Below are 21,802 nucleotides of genomic sequence, written 5' to 3' on the forward strand. Positions count from 1 at the left end.
TTGCTTGCTGTGTTTTTAAAAGAAGCCAAGATGAACAGAGCTGGGATCAGGAAAGACTTTGCTACCTACCCCGGTGTCATCCTGGGGACGGATAAGAATGGCGTATTTTTGAATGTGCTTGATGCAAATGTAGCTGTGAAGTGTACAACTAGGGCACAAGTGCTGCCACTGAATGGGTGGGTGTGTGTGGGGCACAATTTTTGGAAAAAAAGGGAGACTCCGCTTGGAGTAACCCTTGCTTGCTGTGTTTTTAAAAGAAGCCAAGATGAACAGAGCTGGGATCAGGAAAGACTTTGCTACCTACCCCGGTGTCATCCTGGGGACGGATAAGAATGGCGTATTTTTGAATGTGCTTGCTGCAAATCTAGCTGTGAATTGTACAACTGGGGCCCAACTGCTGCCACTGAATGGGTGGGTGGGTGTGGGGCCCAATTTTTGGAAAAAAAGGGAGACTATGCTTGGAGTCACCTTGCGGTGTTTTACATGATTTTAGAATGGCGTGCCATGCCTATATCTGTGTGTCCTCCTCTTTTTCCTTGTCCAGCTGTTTTGTTTTCGCATGAGTATATGTCCTTGTCACTTTCCAATGTGTTTGAGTTGTTTGTCACCTTTTGGACACCTTTGAGGGTGTTTTCTAGGTGTTTTACTGTGTTTGTGATTGCCTGCCATTGTTTCCTATGCAGTTCGAGTTCGGTTCGTCGAACGTTCGACGAGCCGAACTCGAACGGGAGGTCCGTTCGGCGAACCGACCTCGAGCCGAACCGGGACCGGTTCGCTCATCTCTAATCAGGACTCCAGGCCTACTGTCTGAATACACCGGTTCTACCAAGGCATGGTAGTCCTGACCCTTGAGGCCTATTGATGCCCGACACCATATCAACATTTCACTTCTTGGGGGTATTGCAATGGGGAGGGGGTCACTTACCCTCACACTGCCAATTTCTCCTCCGGCCAGCTCTACCTGCTGCCTCCTCATCAGGGCTCGGATCTCCCTCTGTAGCGCACGCTGCTGCCCGGAGCTGGCAGTTTCAGACGCCTGTTGCAACAAAATTATCACTTCGGCAATACAATTTTCTATCACATTTGTACCAATGGTTAGCAGTGGGTCAGATTCTTTGCGATCAATATCTACAATTATCATCCCCTGACATGGCAATTCTACCCGCCCCACTTTAATGGTTACTTCTTTGTACCCAATTTGAGGTAAGGGCTGACCATTACTGGCCACAATTGTTAAATCATCATCTGGGCCATGGTCAATGTCTGAATCATCCCAATATCTTTTGTACAGTTTATAGGGGATGGTTGTTACCTGGGACCCCGTATCCAGGAGAGCATTCAAAGGGATCCCATCCAGCACAATAGGAAGGACCGGTCGTCCTCCCACATACTTGCTGCGGCTGGGGGTTGAGCCGGGCTTTCTTACACCTGGGGGTCGGCTCCTGGCCCCAGGCTCGACCCATTTAAAGGACAGTGTCGTGCAATGTGGCCCGCCTGGCTGCAACGGCGGCAGATCGGTTGTCCCGTTGAATCATACCGGTCTGTGTCTTTTCCTCGGGTCGGTGGAATCCTCCTCTGTCGCATCCATGGGACGTCATCTGGGCTGGAGGCCAACTCGATTCTTGCAGGCGATGGGGTCACTTGTAGAGACTGCACGGTCTTGGCAAGGGCAGCTACAGTTTTGGTCAGCTCCCGGACCTGCTGTCTGAGCTCTGCAGTGGGATCCTTTTCCAGGGACTGCGCCTCGGCCCCTGCAGCAGCTGGTGTTGCAGGCACCACCCCGGGGTACGTGATAGCAAGAGGCCCGAGGGATACTGGGTCATTCGGTGTAGATTCTCTCAGTACCCGGATGGCCTGGTCCTTAAACTTTGCAAAGTCCAGAGCAGGGTTCTGCAGGACCATGATACGCAGCTGGGTCCTGTGGGCATCTGACAGGAGCCCTTCTATGAACTGCTCAGTTAGGAGTTTGTGTTCTTCACGTACACTCTCTGGGTCCACCTGTTTAACTGCTTTCAGGGCCTCCTGCAAGTTTAAGGCATAGTCCCTTATGCTGTCTGTGGCCCGTTGTTTGCACCCAAAGAATCTCATCTTTATTTCTGCTGCGGTGCGGGTGTCAAAAGTACTCTTTAGCTTGGCCAGTATCTGGGTTACTGTCCCTTTATCTGTATCAGGCCAGGACTTCACTTCACGCTGGGCTGCGCCGGCTAGCTGCCCCATTAATATGCCCACCTTTTGGCTCTCAGTCAGAGGATACACCCGGAACAAGCTGTGCAGGCTTTCTCTGAAGTCGCTCAAGGTATGGGACTCCCCTGCGTACTGCGGCAGCCATTCTGCTCCCGGGATGTACGGCATTGTGATCGGCATTACCGGCGCTACAGCGGGGGCTGGGGCGACGGCGACTGGGATTGCTTCGGCCGGTGCTGCGGCGCCTCGGGCTATGGCAGCCACCTGCTCTTCCTCCGAGTCGGACATCTTCCTCCCCCTTAGTGAACCTTACCAGGCTCCGTTCACTTTTCAAACTCCCTTCTGGGTCGCGCGGGGTTAACAGCGCTCTGCTCTGATGGCGCGCTCCCTTCACGCTCTTTGTCAGGCACGCCACCTTTCTTCCTGCGCTCAGTGGGGCTAATGGCGGCGGCAGTTTTCAAATAGTGACACAGTCTTTTAGGCACAGTTTCTGCAGGCGCACAGTACCCGGTGGGACCGGGCACGAAATCCTGTTCGTGACGCCAAAATTGACTCGCCCACCCCAGGGCTATGGGACACCCGGTGCCGGGCCGGACTAGTCCGGTGGTAGTCAGTGGTGGCTGGGCCCGGCTCCGTGGCCCTGGTGGGTGTCAGTAAAATATGTGGCTAGATGAATAAAGTTTGTGTTCGTGACGCCACCTGTGGTCTGCGGCTATTAAGCCGCCGCTGCTGTGTGAGGCCTCCGGGGTGATGTTATGGCAGCAATGGTGGTACTGCTCCCCACAGGTGGAGCGGAGCCCCGGGGATACTGTTAATGCTCGTGGAAATCTATGAGGTGGTGTGGCTAACACGGTGCAGGGCCGACAGGCGGTGAAAGAACCAGGCATAAACAACAGTCTCTTTACCTTTTCCTCTTTACTTTGGAAACAGTCCAGTCCTGGGAGACCGTTACAGGTGGTGATGGGGATCCGGTCGGCCTGGAAGTATTTGGGGTGATCTCTCTGGCCAGCTGAGTATGAGGCCTACTCCTGTACTTTGCTTTGTTACGATAGGACCCTGCTTCTCTGAATCCAGCAATGGCCCTCTGTGCTGCTGGGACTGTTGGTGCGTCCCTTTCCCTCTGTAGCAGGCTGCGCAGGCTCCCTCTCTGGTGCTTCTCTGCTGTAATCCACACCGGCCTTGATGCTGCAGCTGTACTTTTGGGATGTTTATGGGCCAGGTGCTTGCAGCTCTCCTGCCATTCGGATTCGGCTACCAGGGAGTATTTTAAGCCCTGGTGGCCACAGACTCCGATGTCCGAGTCTCTCCGCTGCCTCTCAGCTACTCCTGCTTCTCTGGGCCAAGCTACTCTAGCTCTAGGCCCCAGATTCACAGGACAGCTCACTCTGCGTCTGTTCACTTCTACTGCTCTCTACAGACTGACCACTACTTCCTCCCTCAGACCAGGCTTAAGGGGATGCTCCCTGGAATCCCAGGTTCAGAGCTCCCCCTACTGGCCGGAGGGAGAACTGCGTTGGGTGTTAAACTTGCTGGCCAATGGATCTCCCAATTACCTCCAGGCTCAGCATTAACCCTTTGGGAGGGCAATGCTGTTGTGGCGACCAGGTCCTGGGGCGCCACAGGTCCATATGGGTTTAACATAAAAAACCTGATTCGGGCCCGGAATTGATCCTGGATATCTGGCCGGATGGCGGTCCCCATATAAGTCTATGGGGACCAGAGTCCTGTGCTATAAAATGGTGGTAGAAGGGATAGTGGGATTGGAGCAGGCGCATTATACTGTGAGTTTCCACGCGGCAATAACCTCATTAGGCTATGTGCGCACGTTGCGTACAGTTACTGCAGAAATTTCTGCAGCGATCTGAAGAGCACATGTGCGCTTTAAATCGCTGCAGAAATGTCCGTAGTGAAAAAAAAAAAAAGCCGATTCCATGCGCTCTGCCTGCAGCTCCTGCCATAGACAGAGCAGGAGCTGCCGGCAAAGCGCACGGAAGAAGTGACATGTCACTTCTTTTTACGCAGCGCTTCGGCAGTAGCCGAAGCGCTGCGCTCTAAAACGCCACGTGCGCACGGCCCCTGCACAATCTCCATAGACTGTGCAGGGGACGCAGGACGCATGCAGTTACGCTGCGCTACAAACCGCAGCGTAACTGCATGTATTTACGCAACGTGCGCACATAGCCTTAACCTCATACACATTCACTGCTTCTCCGCCCACAGCCAATCCCCACGTCTCTGATTGGTTGCAGTCAGACGCGCCCCCAGCCTGTGTAACAGTGTGTCTGACTGCAATATATAAAAATAAATAAAAATTGGTGTAGCATCAACCCGTATTATGAAACCCAGTACAGATAAAGCATACAGCTACAGGCTGCAGCCTCCAGCCGTACCCTTACATTGGCTGTGAATTTAAAAAAAAAAAAAAAAAAAAGAACCGCATGCAGCTTTTTTAGAATTATATAATTTAAAAAAAAATCTGCGTGCACCCCCCTAATTTTGAAACCCGGCCATGATAAAGCTCGCAGCTGGAAGCTGGTATTTTCAGGCTGGGGAGACTCATGGTTATTGGGCCCCCTCGGCCTAAACATAGCCTGTAGCCGCCTGGAATTGCTGGATCCATTAGATGCGCCAGTCCTGGCATTTTATCCATCTCATCCAGATTGCCCTGGTGTGGTGACAATCAAGGTAATCAGGGATTAATAGCAGCTCAGAGCTGCCACTAAGGGGTACTTTGCACGCTGCAACATCGCAAGCCGATGCTGCGATGCTGAGCGCGATAGTCCCCGCCCCCATCGCAGCTGCGATATTTTTGTGATAGCTGCCATAGCGAACATTATCGCTACGGCAGCTTCACATGGACTCACCTGTCCTGCGACGTCGCTCTGGCCGGCGACCCGCCTCCTTATTAAGGGGGCGGGTCGTACGGCGTCACTGCGACGTCACACGGCAGGCGGCCAATAGGAGCGGAGGGGCGGAGATGAGTGGGATGTAAACATCCCGCCCACCTCCTTTCTTCCGCATATCCTACGGGAGCCGCGGTGACGCCGGTAGGAGATGTTCCTCGCTTCTGCGGCTTCACACACAGCGATGTGTGCTGCCACAGGGGCGAGGAACAACATCGGACCGTCGCTTCAGCGTAATTATGGATTACGCCGACGCTACACCGATGATACAATTACGACGCTTTTGCGCTCATTAATCATATCATCTAGGCTTTACACACTACGATGTCGCCTGCGATGCCGGATGTGCATCATTTTCAATTTGACCCCACCGACATCGCACCTGCGATGTCGTAGTGTGCAAAGTACCCCTAAGTCCTGGATTAGTAATGGGGAGGTGTTTATGAGACCCCTCATTAATAATATGTAGGTGAAAAGAAATAAACACCAAAAAAATCCTTTATCTGAAATAAAATACAAAAAAGCACCCCTTTATTAACCCCCAAAACACCCAGGACCGATGTAATCCACACAATGTCCCACGACGATTGCAGCTCTGCGACATCTGAAATCACAGCGTGTGGCCATAGAACATGGCTTCAGGCTGGAGTCACACTTGTGTATGACTCGCACGAGTGCAATGTGAGAAAATATCACATTGGCCTCAAACCAAAGTTAATCAATGAGGCAGCTCCGATCTGCGTTTTTTTCTCAGCTCCAATCGGACTAAGGAAAAAAATAAATTAAAAAAAAAAATAAAAATCACAGAATGCTGCGATTGCACAAGTATCTCGCCATTGCAAGTCTATGGGTGTGAGAAAAAAAAACGGATGTCAAACGGACCATCCTAGAGACATCCATTTTTATGGATACAATTCTATCATGTAGCAGAAAACACTGCCCTGTGCGCACTAGAAAATGGAATATATTTAAGAAAATTCAGCAGCTTCTGAAAGATTACCGCACCTGCGGTAAAAAAACGCAGCAAACCGCACACGAAAACCCAGGGCTGTGGAGTCGGTAAGCCAAACCTTCGACTCCGACTCCGACTCCTCAAATTCTCTTGCACCGGCTCCGACTCCGACTCCGGCTCCGGCTCCGGCTCCGGCTCCTACATATATTGTTTATAGTTAGGTGAAAAATGTATTGTAGTACATGAATATGTGTATGTGAACATCAGACATTTAATAATTTTTATGATACAATAATCAAGATATTTGGATAGAACATAACATATATTTATTGGAATACAACTTTAGAACACAAAAAACTGTAATAAATTGTAAATATGTAATACACTATGTAATATACAGTAGATTACATATATATCTTGTGTGTGTATATACACTGTGTGTGTGTATATATATATATATATATATATATATATATATATATATATATATATATATATATATATATATATATATATATATATATATATATATATTACATATTTACAATTTATTAGTTTTTTGTGTTCTAAAGTTGTATTCCAATAAATATTTTATGTTCTATCCAAATATCTTGATTATTGTATCATAAAAACAATTAAATGTCTGATGTTCACATTGTACTACAATAAATTTTTCACTTAAATATAAGCATTATACTAAATGTTATTATTTAGTAAAATATTCAGCACATTCTGCATTGCACTACTGTCCCCAATTTATTATATATTTTAGGAGTCGGAGTCGGTGCATTTTATACCGACTCCGACTCCACCAAAATGAGCTCCGACTCCGACTCCACGACTCCGACTCCGACTCCACAGCCCTGCGAAAACCGCATGCGGTTTTACGACGGTTTGGCTGTGGTATTGCCGTGAATTTTCCGAAGGTTGTTCCCTGCGTTTTTTTACCATTATCTATGGCAAAAACCGCAGGTACCTGCGGAAAAGGAGTGACATGCACATTCTTTTTGAAATTCTGCAGCAGAACCTGAAGGGGAAAAAAACGCAGCGTGCGCACATCTTTTTTTTTTTTTTTTTTACCATAGGTTTTACTGGGAAACCTTTTCTGCAGCAATTCATGCAGCAAAACCGAGGCAAAAATCGCAGCGTGTGCACAAGGCCTTAATGCTCCTGTAAAAGGTCCTGTAAATGACTAAGGTGTGTCCACGTTGCTTTTTTGCTGCTTTTTCAACTGCGTTTAATGGCAAAATGGATGTGTTCTGCTTTTCAAGCAAAGTCTATGGGAATTTGGGTTTCTTGTCCGCACTATGCTGTTCAAAACGCTGCCTTTTTGTGGCAGAAATTTGGGCAAAAACTCTGCTTTGCTTTTCAAAACGCAAATGGCAAAAACAAGTGACATGTTGCTTCTTTAAAAAGCAGAGTTTTTCCCCAAATTTATGCCACAAAAAGGCTGCAGTTTGAACAGCATAGTGCGGACAAGAAACCAAAATTCCCATAGACTTTGCTTGAAAAGCAGAACACATCCATTTTGGAATTAAACGCAGTTGAAAAAGCAGCAAAAAAGCAGGTAAAAAGCAACGTGCGCACATAGCCTAAAAGCTGATAAGAAAAAACAAACAGATTGCACACGGACAGCACAAGGATGACAAGTGACAAACAATCGCCCTAATCTCCGGCATGAGAATCGGACCGACTTTTCATACGCAAGTGTGACTCCAGCCTCAGGCAGAGAATGACTGAGCTGTGATGACATCACTCAGGTTACAGCTCCCACAATCCTCCACCGGTGATCGCAGGTAACCTCATTGACCCGAGTGACCTGGCAGAAAACCACAGTCAGCAATAAAATATAAAGAGGCTCCGAACAGGCCCGAAATCCAAGAGATGCTCCATAACTTCTACAGCTACAAGTCTAACCCAGAAGGAGCGAGTGAAGCTACAAAAGACCTCAACAAAATATTCTACACCATGGCCAAATTGTCCAACCTTCCACAAGTCAACTATAATAGACCAAAAGAAGAGCAGATCAATGGGTTGTTTGACAGAGAATGTAAAGCCGTACGAAAGACCCCGAGAACAGCCTCAAACAATAAACACAGAGACCCCAACCACCCAGGCCTGAGGGAAGCCTATGACACCATACAAAGGCAGCACAAAACCATCCTCAGGAGGAAGAAGCAGAGCTACATCTCTACCAAACTTAGCCAACGCCAAGACGCCCTCCAAGACAACTCCTTCTGGGAACTATGGAGACACATGGACACAAAGAGCAAGAACAACAACATCCATATCCAAAACGGCAATATCTGGCTCCAGTACTTCAGAGACCTCTACAAAGACATCCCAAAAGAAGGACTAAGCCAAGAACAGGAAAAAAGAACATCAAAACTAAAGGCGATGGAGGAGAAAGTAAAAAAATTCCTAAAACCCTCTGGATACACCAATTACATTAGAGAAAGTTGCAGAGAATCTCTTCCATAAGGTGTAAAAAAGCCAGGGGTCCGGATGGAATCCCCCCCCAGAGATGCTGAAATAAAGCCCACCGGAAATACAAGCTGGAATGGTTAAACTGTTTAATATTGTGGTGAGTGCCGGCTTCTTCCCTCGTACCTGGAATTGTGGCCTCATCACACCCATCCACAAGAGCGGGGACAGGTATGACCCTGCCAACTACAGAGGAAGACGTGTCAGCAGGAACCTGGGAAAACTGTTCACCAGCCTCCTGAACAAGAGGATCCTCAGTTTCCTCACCGAGCACAATGTCCTCAGCAAGAGCCAACCAGGCTTCCTGCCAAACCACCGCACCACGGATCACATCTACACCCTGCACAGTCTCATTCAGAGCCACATCCACAAAACAAAGTACGTGAAGATATACGCCTGTTTTGTGGACTTTAAAAAGGCTTTTGACTCCGTGTGGCACCCGGGCTTGCTCTTGAAATTTCTGGAGAGCGGAATAGTAGGAAAGTCCTACAATGTCATCAAAAGCTCCTAAACTGAGAACCTCTGCAGTGTGAATGTGAACGATACAAGAATGGCTTATTTCCAGCAGAGCCGAGGAGTCAGATAGGGCTACAGCCTAAAGGCCGCTTTACACGCTACGACATCGCTAAAGAAATGTCGTTGGGGTCACGGAATTTGTGACGCACATCCGGCCGCATTAGCGATGTCGTTGCGTGTGACACTTATTAGCGATTTTGAATCGTCGCAAAAACGTTGAAAATCACTAATCGGTGACACTAATCTCGATTATCGTTGCTGCCGCTACGATGTAGTTCATCATTCCTGACGCTATGTGTGACACCGCAGGAACGAGGAACCTCACCTTACCTGCATCCCGGCCGCAATGAGGAAGGAAGGAGGTGGGCGGGATGTTACGACCCGCTCATCTCCGCCCCTCCGCTCCTATTGGGCGGCCGCTTAGTGACGTCGCTGTGACGCCGAATGAACCGGCCCCTTAGAAAGGAGGCGGTTCGCCGGTCACAGCGACGTCGCTAGGCAGGTAAGTAGTGTGACGGGTCCGCGCGATTTTGTGCACCACGGGCAGCGATTTGCCTGTGACGCAGAAACGATGGGCGCGGGTGCGCACGCTAGCGATATTGGTCACGATATCACAGCGTGTAAAGCGGCCTTAAGTCTAATGCGGGCTTCACACGGTACGATATGTCGTGCGATTGCACGAGCAATTGTACCCGCCCCCGTCATTTGTGCGTCACAGGCAATTAGTTGCCCGTGGCACACAAAGTCGTTAAACCGCCGTCACACGTACTTACCTGCTGAGTGACCTCGCTTTGGGCATCGAACATCCACTTCCTGAAGGGGGAGGGACGTCCGGCGTCACAGTGACGTCACACAGCGCCCGGCCAATAGAAGCGGAGTGGCGGAGATGAGCGGGATGTAAACATGCCGCCCACCTTCTTCCTTCCGCATTGCCGACGGGAGCCGCGGGACGTAGGTAAGCTGTGTTCATCGTTCCCGGGGTGTCACACACTGTCACACACTGCGATGTGTGCTTGGCCTCAGCACCCCCACACACACACATCGGGCTCTGCACCCCCCCACACACACACATCGGGCTCAGCACCCCCCACACACACATCGGGCTCAGCACCCCCCACACACACATCGGGCTCAGCACCCCCCACACACAGACACACACACATCGGGCTCAGCACCCCCCACACACACATCGGGCTCAGCACCCCCCCCCCCACACACACACACATCGGGCTCAGCACCCCCCCCCCCCACACACACATCGGGCTCAGCACCCCCCCTCCACACACACACATCGGGCTCAGCACCCCCCCCCCACACACACACACACACACGCACACACACACACACACACACACACACACACACCGGGCTCAGCACCCCCCACACACACATCGGGCTCTGCATCCCCCACACACACATCGGGCTCTGCATCCCCCACACACACATCGTGCTCTGCATCCCCCACACACACATCGTGCTCTGCATCCCCCACACACACACACACACATCGTGCTCAGCACCCCCCCACCCGCATACACACATCGTGCTCAGCACCCCCCCACCCGCATACACACATCGTGCTCAGCACCCCCCCACCCGCATACATCGGGCTCAGCACCCTCCCACACACACACATCGGGCTCAGCACCCCCCACAGAGACACACACATCGGGCACAGCACCCCCCACAGACACACACACATCGGGCTCAGCACCCCCCACAGACACACACACATCGGGCTCAGCACCCCCCACAGACACACACACATCGGGCTCAGCACCCCCCACAGACACACACACACATCGGGCTCAGCAGCCCCCACAGACACACACACACACACACATCGGGCTCAGCAGCCCCCACAGACACACACACACACACACATCGGGCTCAGCAGCCCCCACAGACACACACACACACACACATCGGGCTCAGCAGCCCCCACAGACACACACACACACACATCGGGCTCAGCAGCCCCCACAGACACACACACACACACACATCGGGCTCAGCAGCCCCCACAGACACACACACACACATCGGGCTCAGCACCCCCCACAGACACACACACACATCGGGCTCAGCACCCCCCACAGACACACACACACATCGGGCTCAGCACCCCCCACAGACTCATCGGGCTCAGCACCCCCCACAGACACATCGGGCTCAGCACCCCCCCACCCACACACACACACACACACACACACACACACATCGGGCTCAGCACCCCCCACACACACACACACACACACACACACACACATCGGGCTCATCACCCCCCACACACACACACACACACACACACACACACATCGGGCTCTGCATCCCCCACACACACACACATCGGGCTCTGCATCCCCCACACACATCGGGCTCTGCATCCCCCCCACACACACACACACATCGTGCTCAGCACCCCCCCACCCGCATACATCTGGCTCAGCACCCCCCCCACACACACACACACACACACATCAGGCTCAGCACCCCCCACACGCACACATCGGGCTCAGCACCCCCCCCCCCCCCCCCCCACACACACACACACACACACACACACACACACACACACATCGGGCTCTGCATCCCCTACATACATCGGGCTCTGCATCCGACACGTACATCGGGCTCAGCACCCCCCCACACACATACACCGGGCTCGCTCAGCACCCCCCCACACACACACACACACACACACACACACACACCGGGCTCAGCACCCCCCCACACATTTTTACCTTTTTGATCTTATTCACTTTCTTTTCTCCCAGTTTGGGGTGTTGAGTAGAGATGAGGGAACCTGTGAAAGTTCGGTTCGGCGGCAGCAGTCGTACCTCCACTAGTTGGAAATTGACCGGAACCCCAATGGAAGTCACTGATTGGCAGTTTGACTCTCCGCCCACATAATGCCAGCCATAAGCAGAATATTTCCGGGAGACGGTGGGTGGGTTTTTTCCATTTTTTATTTTTGGGGGGAGGAAGGGGGGTGGAGTTGCACATTACATGTGATCACGCTGTTGTTACCCCCAGTGTGAGCAATTTAATCACTGCAATGGGCTCACACCGGGCTGAGCACCGAGCGTACCTGAGCACAGCGATGCTGGCGCCATTGGTCAGCTTACATAAAGCATCCGATTTCTGTTTTCTTTTAAAGTTGCCATTTGGCTCGAAAACATCGGGTTCGCTCATCTCTAGTCCTGAGATCCTCTGCTCGCTGATATAATACACTGGGCTCTGTATTGTGATGATTTGTCCATCAGTGTAGACCTCGTATGTGCACACACCGCTTCATAGGCTCCGGCGAGTGCGACCATGCTCCGGTGCGCGGAACAAGCATTTTGATGCTCGGACGGGATTGACTTGTTTACTGAGTATAGTGGAAGTCAATAGATATATAATAGATAGATATATAATAGATAAGATATATAGATAGACAGATAATAGTGATAAATAGATAATAGATAGATATGTGATAGATAATACAGACAGATAATAGATAGATCAATCACTGAACTGACCCTGTCTCCTGTGTTCTGCGCTGATCTTCGGCCTCGTCCTCCTCACGGATTTATACCAGCTGTCTGATAGATAAATTAGATGGAGAGTTAATAGTGATAGATTTGGATAGAAAATAGACAGATAATTAGATAATAGTTAATAGAGATAGGCAGATCGATGATGGATGGATATGTGATAGATAATACAGATAGATGATAGATAGAGAGATATATAAAAGATAATATAATATATATTTATTCATTGATATGACACTATTAATTCCATAGCGCTTTACATACATTGGCAACACTGTCCCCATTGGGGCTCACAATCTAGAGTCCCTATCTGTATGTCTTTGGAGTGTGGGAAGAAACCGGAGTACCCCGAGGAAACCTACACAAACACAGGGAGAACATACAAACTCATTGCAGATGTTTTCCTTGTTGTTATCTGAACCCTGGACCCCAGCATTGCAAGACTCCAGTGCTAACCACTGAGCCACCATGTCGCCCCATAGATATAGATAGATAGAGAATAGAGATAGATAGATAATAGATAGTGATGAGCGGACTCTCAGATCCCCGGGAGGCAGGTCCATATGGGTTTAACATAAAAAACCTGATTCAGGTCCGGAATTGATCCTGGAGATCTGGACGGATGGCGGTCCCCATATAAGTCTATGGGGATCAGAGTCCTGTGCTATAAAATGGTGGTAGAAGGGATAGTGGGATTGGAGCAGACACATTATACTGTGTTTCCGCTCGGCAATAACCTCATTAACCTCATACACATTCACTGCTTCTCCGCCCACTGCCAGTCCCTGCGTCTCTGATTGGGGGCGCGTCTGACTGCAACCAGCCTGTGTAACAGTGTGTCTGACTGCAATATATAAAAATAAATAAAAAAAAAATTAGTGTAGCAACCCATATTATGAAACCCAGTACAGATAAAGCATACAGCTACAGGCTGCAGCCCCCAGCCGTACCCTTACATTGGCTGTGAATAAAAAAGAAAAAAGAAAAAAAAAAAAAAAAAAGAAGAACCGCATGCAGCTTTTTTAAAATTATATAATTTAAAAAAAATCTGCTTGCACCCCCCCATTTTGATACCCGGCCATGATAAAGCTCGCAGCTGGAAGCTGGTGTTTTCAGGCTGGGGAGACTCATGGTTATTGGGGCCCTTCGGCCTAAATATAGCCTGTAGCCGCCTGAAATTGCTGGATCCATTAGATGCGCCAGTCCTGGCACTTTACCCATCTCATCCACATTGCCCTGGTGTGGTGACAATCAAGGTAATCAGGGGTTAATGGCAGCCCAGAGCTGCCACTAAGGCCTGGATTAGTAATGGGGAGGTGTTTTTGAGACCCCTCATTAGTAATATGTAGGTGAAAAAAAAATAAACACCAACACCAAAAAAATCCTTTATCTGAAATAAAATACAAAAAAATTACCCCTTTAACCCCCAAAACACCCAGGACCGTCCTAATCCACACAAGGTCCCACGACGATTGCATCTCTGCTCCATCTGAAATCACAGCGTGTGGCCATAGAACATGGCTTCAGGCTGGAGTCACACTTGTGTATGACTCGCACGAGTGCAATGTGAGAAAATCTCGCATTGGCCTCAAAACAAAGTTAATCAATGAGGCAGCTCCAATCTGCGTTTTTTTTCTCAGCTCCAATCGGACTGAGGAAAAAAAAAAAATAATAAAAAAAAATATATAAATCACAGAATGCTGCGATTGCACAGGTATCTCGCGCCAGACTCGCCAATGCAAATCTGTGGGTGCAAGAAAAAAAACAATGTCACACGGACCCTCCTAGTGACATCCGGTTTTATGGATACAATTCTATCATGTAAGAAAACTCAGAAAAAGCGGAGTCATAATCCAAAGTTTATATTAAAAGGTATAAGTTTATTCAATACAAAATTCATACAAATAACACAGTAAAAACTGGGGGAATGAGGTGCAAGGAACAGCTATACTACCACAGTAAAAGTAATTGGTGAGTATAAGAAGATTCCAATAGCATGTAGTGCAGCCCACATCCGGTGCGGTTGATGACAGTACAATAGTGCCGCAATCTGGGTTAGCCAAATCTTTCAACACACTGTAGTAACATCAGTAACCCAAGGGATCCTCCTCCCACCATATACTATAGGCCTGTAACAGCGAAACGCAGCGAGGAAGCCCTACGCGAAACGCAGCGTCAGGGCCCCCTGGACAGTCCTACCTACTTTCATACTATGGGTGAGCATTTATAACTTCATGTAAACTTTACATCTTACTTTGGCTGTTGTGCGGCTCTGCTATACATCCGATGTAATCAGTCTTATTGTATGTGCTGATCTCTGGATGCTTGTCTTTCACTATACACCTGCGATATAATTCTATGTGGCCACTGGGATCTCTGCCTCTACAACCATTTTACAAATACTCACTACAATGTTACAGGCCTATGGTATATGGTGGGAGGAGGATCCCTTGGGTTACTGATGTTACTACAGTGTGTTGAAAGATTTGGCTAACCCAGATTGCGGCACTATTGTACTGTCATCAACCGCACCGGATGTGGGCTGCACTACATGCTATTTGAATCTTCTTATACTCACCAATTACTTTTACTGTGGTAGTATAGCTGTTCCTTGCACCTCATTCCCCCAGTTTTTACTGTGTTATTTGTATGAATTTTGTATTGAATAAACTTATACCTTTTAATATAAACTTTGGATTATGACTCCACTTTTTCTGAGTTCTCATATCTTTTGGAGTATCCACATGTAAGAAATATGTTTATGATATACCGGATGTATTTGATTGTATAATTCTATCATGTAGCAGAAAACACTGCCCTGTGCGCACTAGAAAATGGAATATTCTTAATCAAATTCCGCAACTTCTGAAAGATTACAGCACATGCGCTAAAAAAACGCAGCAAACCGCACTTGAAAACCGCATGCGGTTTTACCGCGGTTTGGCTGCTGTATTGCCGTGAATTTTCTGCAGGTTGTTCCCTGCGGTTTTTAACCATTATCTATGGCAAATACTGCAGGTACCTGCGGAAAAGGAGTGACATGCACATTATTTTTGCTGCAGAAATTCTGCAGCAGAACCTAAAGGGAAAAACCGCAGTGTGCGCACATCTTTTCTTTTTACCATAGGTTTTACTGGGAAATGACTGCAGAAAGGTTATGAACATTTTCTGCAGCAATTCATGCAGCAAAAACCGCAGCAAAAACCGCAGCGTGCGCACAAGGCCTTAATGCTCCTGTAAAAGGTCCTGTAAATGACTAAAAGCTGCTGAGAAAAAAAAAAACAGATTGTACAGGGACAGCACAAGGATGACAAGTGACAAACAATCGTCCTAATCTAAGGCATGAGAATTGGATGCAATCATACGCAAGTGTGACTCCAGCCTCAGGCAGAGAATGACTGAGCTGTGATGACATCACTCAGGTTACAGCTCCCACAATCCTCCACCGGTGATCGCAGGTAACCTCACTGACCCGAGTGACCTGGCAGAAAACCACTGTCAGCAATAAAATATAAAGAGGCTCCGAACAGGCCCGAAATCCAAGACATGCTCCATAACTTCTACAGCTACAAGTCTAACCCAGAAGGAGCGAGTTAAGCTGCAAAAGACCTCATCAAAACATTCTACACCATGGCCAAATTGTCCAACCTTACACAAGTCAACTATAATAGACCAAAAGAAGAGCAGATCAATGGGTTGTTTGACAGAGAATGTAAAGCCGTACGAAAGACCCCGAGAACAGCCTCAAACAATAAACACAGAGACCCCAACCACCCAGGCCTGAGGGAAGCCTATAACACCATACAAAGGCAGCACAAAACCATCCTCAGGAGGAAGAAGCAGAGCTACATCTCTACCAAACTTAGCCAACGCCAAGACGCCCTCCAAGACAACTCCTTCTGGGAACTATGGAGTCACATGGACACAAAGAGCAAGAATAACAACAACATCCATATCCAAAACGGCAATATCTGGCTCCAGTACTTCAGAGACCTCTACAAAGACATCCCAAAAGAAGGACTAAGCCAAGAACAGGAAAACAGAACATCAAAACTAAAGGCGATGGAGGAGAAAGTAAAAAAATTCCTAAAACCCTCTGGATACACCAATTACATTAGAGAAAGTTGCAGAGAATCTCTTCCATAAGGTGTAAAAAAGCCAGGGGTCCGGATGGAATCCCCCCCCAGAGATGCTGAAATAAAGCCCACCGGAAATACAAGCTGGAATGGTTAAACTGTTTAATATTGTGGTGAGTGCCGGCTTCTTCCCTCGTACCTGGAATTGTGGCCTCATCACACCCATCCACAAGAGCGGGGACAGGTATGACCCTGCCAACTACAGAGGAAGATGTGTCAGCAGGAACCTGGGAAAACTGTTCACCAGCCTCCTGAACAAGAGGATCCTCAGTTTCCTCACCGAGCACAATGTCCTCAGCAAGAGCCAACCAGGCTTCCTGCCAAACCACCGCACCACGGATCACATCTACACCCTGCACAGTCTCATTCAGAGCCACATCCACAAAACAAAGTACGTGAAGATATACGCCTGTTTTGTGGACTTTAAAAAGGCTTTTGACTCCGTGTGGCACCCGGGCTTGCTCTTGAAATTTCTGGAGAGCGGAATAGTAGGAAAGTCCTACAATGTCATCAAAAGCTCCTAAACTGAGAACCTCTGCAGTGTGAGTGTGAACAATAGAAGAATGGCTTATTTCCAGCAGAGCCGAGGAGTCAGACAGGGCTACAGCCTAAAGGCCGCTTTACACGCTACGACATCGCTAAAGCAATGTCGTTGGGGTCACGGAATTTGTGACGCACATCCGGCCGCATTAGCGATGTCGTTGCGTGTGACACTTATTAGCGATTTTGAATCGTCGCAAAAACGTTGAAAATCACTAATCGGTGACACTAATCTCGATTATCGTTGCTGCTGCTGCCGCTACGATGTAGTTCATCATTCCTGACGCTATGTGTGACACCGCAGGAACGAGGAACCTCACCTTACCTGCATCCCGGCCGCAATGAGGAAGGAAGGAGGTGGGCGGGATGTTACGACCCGCTCATCTCCGCCCCTCCGCTCCTATTGGGTGGCCGCTTAGTGACGTCGCTGTGACGCCGAATGAACCGGCCCCTTAGAAAGGAGGCGGTTCGCCGGTCACAGCGACGTCGCTAGGCAGGTAAGTAGTGTGACGGGTCCGCGCGATTTTGTGCACCACGGGCAGCGATTTGCCTGTGACGCAGAAACGATGGGCGCGGGTGCGCACGCTAGCGATATTGGTCACGATATCACAGCGTGTAAAGCGGCCTTAAGTCTAATGCGGGCTTCACACGGTACGATATGTCGTGCGATTGCACGAGCAATTGTACCCGCCCCCGTCATTTGTGCGTCACAGGCAATTAGTTGCCCGTGGCACACAAAGTCGTTAAACCGCCGTCACACGTACTTACCTGCTGAGTGACCTCGCTTTGGGCATCGAACATCCACTTCCTGAAGGGGGAGGGACGTCCGGCGTCACAGTGACGTCACACAGCGCCCGGCCAATAGAAGCGGAGTGGCGGAGATGAGCGGGATGTAAACATGCCGCCCACCTTCTTCCTTCCGCATTGCCGACGGGAGCCGCGGGACGTAGGTAAGCTGTGTTCATCGTTCCCGGGGTGTCACACACTGCGATGTGTGCTACCCCGGGGAGGATGAACATCCGGCGCTAAGTAGAATAAACGATTTTTAAAAATGAGCGACTTGTTTACAGACGCTCATAGGTGTCACACGGGACGACGTTGCAAGCGATGGCGGATGTTCGTCACGAAAACCGTGACCCCGACGATATATCGCACAATAGTTCGTCCCGTGTGACGCCCGCATAACTCTCTTTAATATCTCCAGCAATGAGCGGCCACTGCTCTGGAATGTTCCACAGCTCCAGGCCTTACCCTCCATGACGCCCAGGTGAAATTCTCTCTATGCAGATGACCTCCTGCTGCTGACACCAACTGAGAAAGGCCTCCAAGACAACCTACAAATCTTGGAGAAATTCAGCTCTACGTGTGCGCCACTGATCAACCTAAAAGGACGCCAACATCAGAGAGTTCCAGAAGAGAAAAATGAAGATTGGACCAGCACCTTCATTTGTCTTAGGCCTCCTTCACACGTCCGTGTCTCCGGTACGAGTTTGATCCGTTTCCTCACGTGCCGGAGACACGGACACATGTAGACCCATTAAAATCAATGGGTCTGCGCTCAGGTGCGTGTTTTGCCATGGACTGTGTGGAGCATACATGTGCCCGTGTGCTCCACACGTAGACATGTACGTTTTTCTCCGTCATCATGGGTGTCACACGGACCGCACGGATGTGATCCATCTGACACGCACCAGACAAAACACACGTGTCTGTGAATTAAAAAGGGATTTCTACACTCACCTTCTCCAGCGCTGCTGTCTCTGCCGCTGCTGGCACTTGCTTCCGACCCCACTCATTATGCTCATCGCATATTCACTGCACTTCGGGTCGGAAGCAGCAGCAGCGGGGGAGTCGGCAGAGCCGGAGACCGTAGATCAGCACCACAGACAGCAGGGACAGGTGAGCAGAAAGTTCCTGTTCTCCGTGTGTTATCGCAGATAGCACACGGAGAACACACGTGTGCCATAAACACGGCACACGGAGGGTTGTACGCACCTTTAACACATCTGTGAAAAAAAGCGTGATTTTGACGGACGTGTGAAAGAGACCTTAAACAACTGCGCTCATACAGGAAAGGACAAATACACCTACCTGGGCCTGGAAATTCACCAGTCAGGGAGGTACAAATGAGCAATAGAGATTGCTATGCCATCCGAAGGAAACCATCATCTGAAGCCACCAGTGAGGGTCTGGCTAAAAATCTTCAATTCCATCATCATCCCAATCCTCCTGTACGGCAGTGAAGTCTGGGGTCCTCACACCTACCCAGATTGGTCAAGGTGGGATTCCAGCCCAACAGAAATATTCAACCTGGAATTTAGCGTCTTCTCCAGGTCCATCAAAGCACCTCCAACAGCGCCTGTCAGGCCGAGCTGGGCAGATTCCCTCTACACCTAGCAGCTCTGAAGAGGACACTGTCATGTCAGTCTCACCTACAGAATTACAATCCACGCTCCCATCACCATAAAGCCCTGATACATATAGGTGGTCCAGATGAACCAGGACCCCTGGCACAGCTCTCCCAAACCCAACTGGACAAAATGACCAATCACAGCAGCCTGACAAAAGCCAGAATCAGGAAGATGGTAGACGAGGGCCAGGAGAGGTGTCAGTGACTGGAGGACCGATATCTACACCTCACAGAAACTGACCACGTACCAGAGACTACAGACTGGCCCCATATCTGGAGAAACCCCCAGACCCCAGAGACCGCAGGACTATGAGCCAATATAGACTCAGTGCCCACAGTCTAGCCATCAATTCCCACACAAGCAGAGCTACAAGCCCAGGGAGGACAGACTGTGCCAACACTGACCTGGAGGCCAAGGAAGGATGAAACCCACCTCCTGCTACACTGCACCAAACACTCAGCAGTGAGCGACACTCAGCAGTGAGCGACACTCAGCAGTGAGCGACACTCAGCAGTGAGGGATTTCAGCTCCATGAAGGACACTCAGCAGAGAGGGACACTCAGCAGTGAGGGATTTCAGCTCCATGAAGGACACTCAGCAGAGAGGGACACTCAGCAGTGAGGGACACTCAGCAGTGAGGGACACTCAGCAGCGAGGGACACTCAGCAGTGAGGGACACTCAGCAGTGAGGGACACTCAGCAGTGAGGGACACTCAGCAGTGAAGGACACTCAGCAGTGAGGGACACTCAGCAGTGAGGGACACTCAGCAGTGAGGGACACTCAGCAGTGAGGGACACTCAGCAGTGAGGGATTTCAGCTCCATGAAGAGAAAACATACAGTATATCCTGCTGGGGAAGAAGAGACTGCAGTGGAGATAGCAGCGCGGTGTGTGAGGAAATGTCAGAGACCGAGAAAGAGAAATATGATAAGCCATGGACTTCTATACCCCACCCATCCTTCCTACACTCCCCACCCCGGATGTGCCCCATCAAGCAGCATCGCCCAGTGTAAGCCCCCAATATGCAGCCTCGCCCCCTGCCCTGTGTAGCCCCCCATATCCCCCTTCCTTATGGAAGCCTCCACAGCCCTGTGCTGCAGCTTCAGCCCCTTCCCTGTGATATATACACGAGCTGCAGCCCCCAGTAGTGACAGGAGACACTTTTATTTCTTCCCCCAAAATCCAGTGTGACCTCAGCTCTATAACTAATGAGGAAAAGCTGAATCTTCCCCACCTCAGGGTCAGGATCCGTCCGCTCTGCACAGGGGAGATGCTAGAATGTACGGGCTCCTGACAGGTATGACGTCACTGGTCATGTGATGGGGCGTGGTCACAATGCAGCCTGATGTTTCCAGCCCGAACTTTCCAGACAGAAAAACAATGTTTATTTTAAGGGTATGTGCGCACGTTGCTTTTTACCTGCTTTTTTGCTGCTTTTTCTTCTGCGCTGTTTAATGCCAAAATGGATGTGTTCTTCTATTCAAGCAAAGTCTATGGGAATTTGGGTTTCTTGTTCACACTATGTTGTTCAAAATGCTGCCTTTTTGAGGCAGAACTTTGGTCAAAAACTCAGCTTTTCAAAGAAGCAACATGTCAATTGTTTTTGCCATTTGGGTTTTGCACTGCAAAGCTGAGTTTTTGACCAAATTTCTGCCACAAAAAGGCAGCATTTTGAACAACATAGTGTGAACAAGAAACCCAAATTCCCATAGACTTTGCTTGAATAGAAGAACACATCCATTTTGGCATTAAACAGCGCAGAAGAAAAAGCAACAAAAAAGCAGGTAAAAAGCAACGTGCGCACATACCCTAAGGCTACATGCGCACGCTGCAGTTTTTTTCTGTACCCAAACTGCACCTTGTCAGCCTGGAAATGTCCCAAAAAACGCTTGTAATGTAGGTGAGGTTTTGGTGCGTTTTTGTTATTGCAATTTTTTAAAGGAGAAACAAAATATGATAGGAAAGGATAATGGATAGATAGAATAGATGATAGATGGAAAAAAAATAGAAAGAATAGCTAGATAGATAGATAAGAACATATAGATTAGATAATAAGAAAAAACAAAAAGAATTCATATAACAGAATAGCTTGATAGAGGATAGCCAGCTTGGTTAGCTTTTTTTTTATTTTTTTGGG

At 49.2% G+C, this 21,802-nt stretch overlaps 1 protein-coding gene across 4 annotated transcripts in view; it reads right to left on the minus strand.

The window, feature by feature from the left end:
* Nucleotides 1–21,802, minus strand: part of LOC142277928 (uncharacterized) — a 154,413-nt gene that overhangs the window by 58,767 nt on the left and 73,844 nt on the right. The window contains exons 1-2 of one of the 4 annotated variants that reach the window (XR_012741009.1): nt 19,346–20,269; nt 12,564–12,626 (exon numbers count right to left, since the gene is read on the minus strand). The exons of 2 other annotated variants lie outside the window; for them this stretch is intronic. The gene's annotated coding sequence lies outside the window, so the exon portion shown is untranslated. Of the gene's footprint in view, nt 1–12,563; nt 12,627–19,345; nt 20,270–21,802 lie in introns of those variants that run through there. One more of the 4 variants, XR_012741008.1, reaches the window with a different exon arrangement.

This window comes from Anomaloglossus baeobatrachus, unplaced genomic scaffold (assembly GCF_048569485.1).
Source record: "Anomaloglossus baeobatrachus isolate aAnoBae1 unplaced genomic scaffold, aAnoBae1.hap1 Scaffold_414, whole genome shotgun sequence".
NCBI lineage: Eukaryota > Metazoa > Chordata > Amphibia > Anura > Aromobatidae > Anomaloglossus > Anomaloglossus baeobatrachus.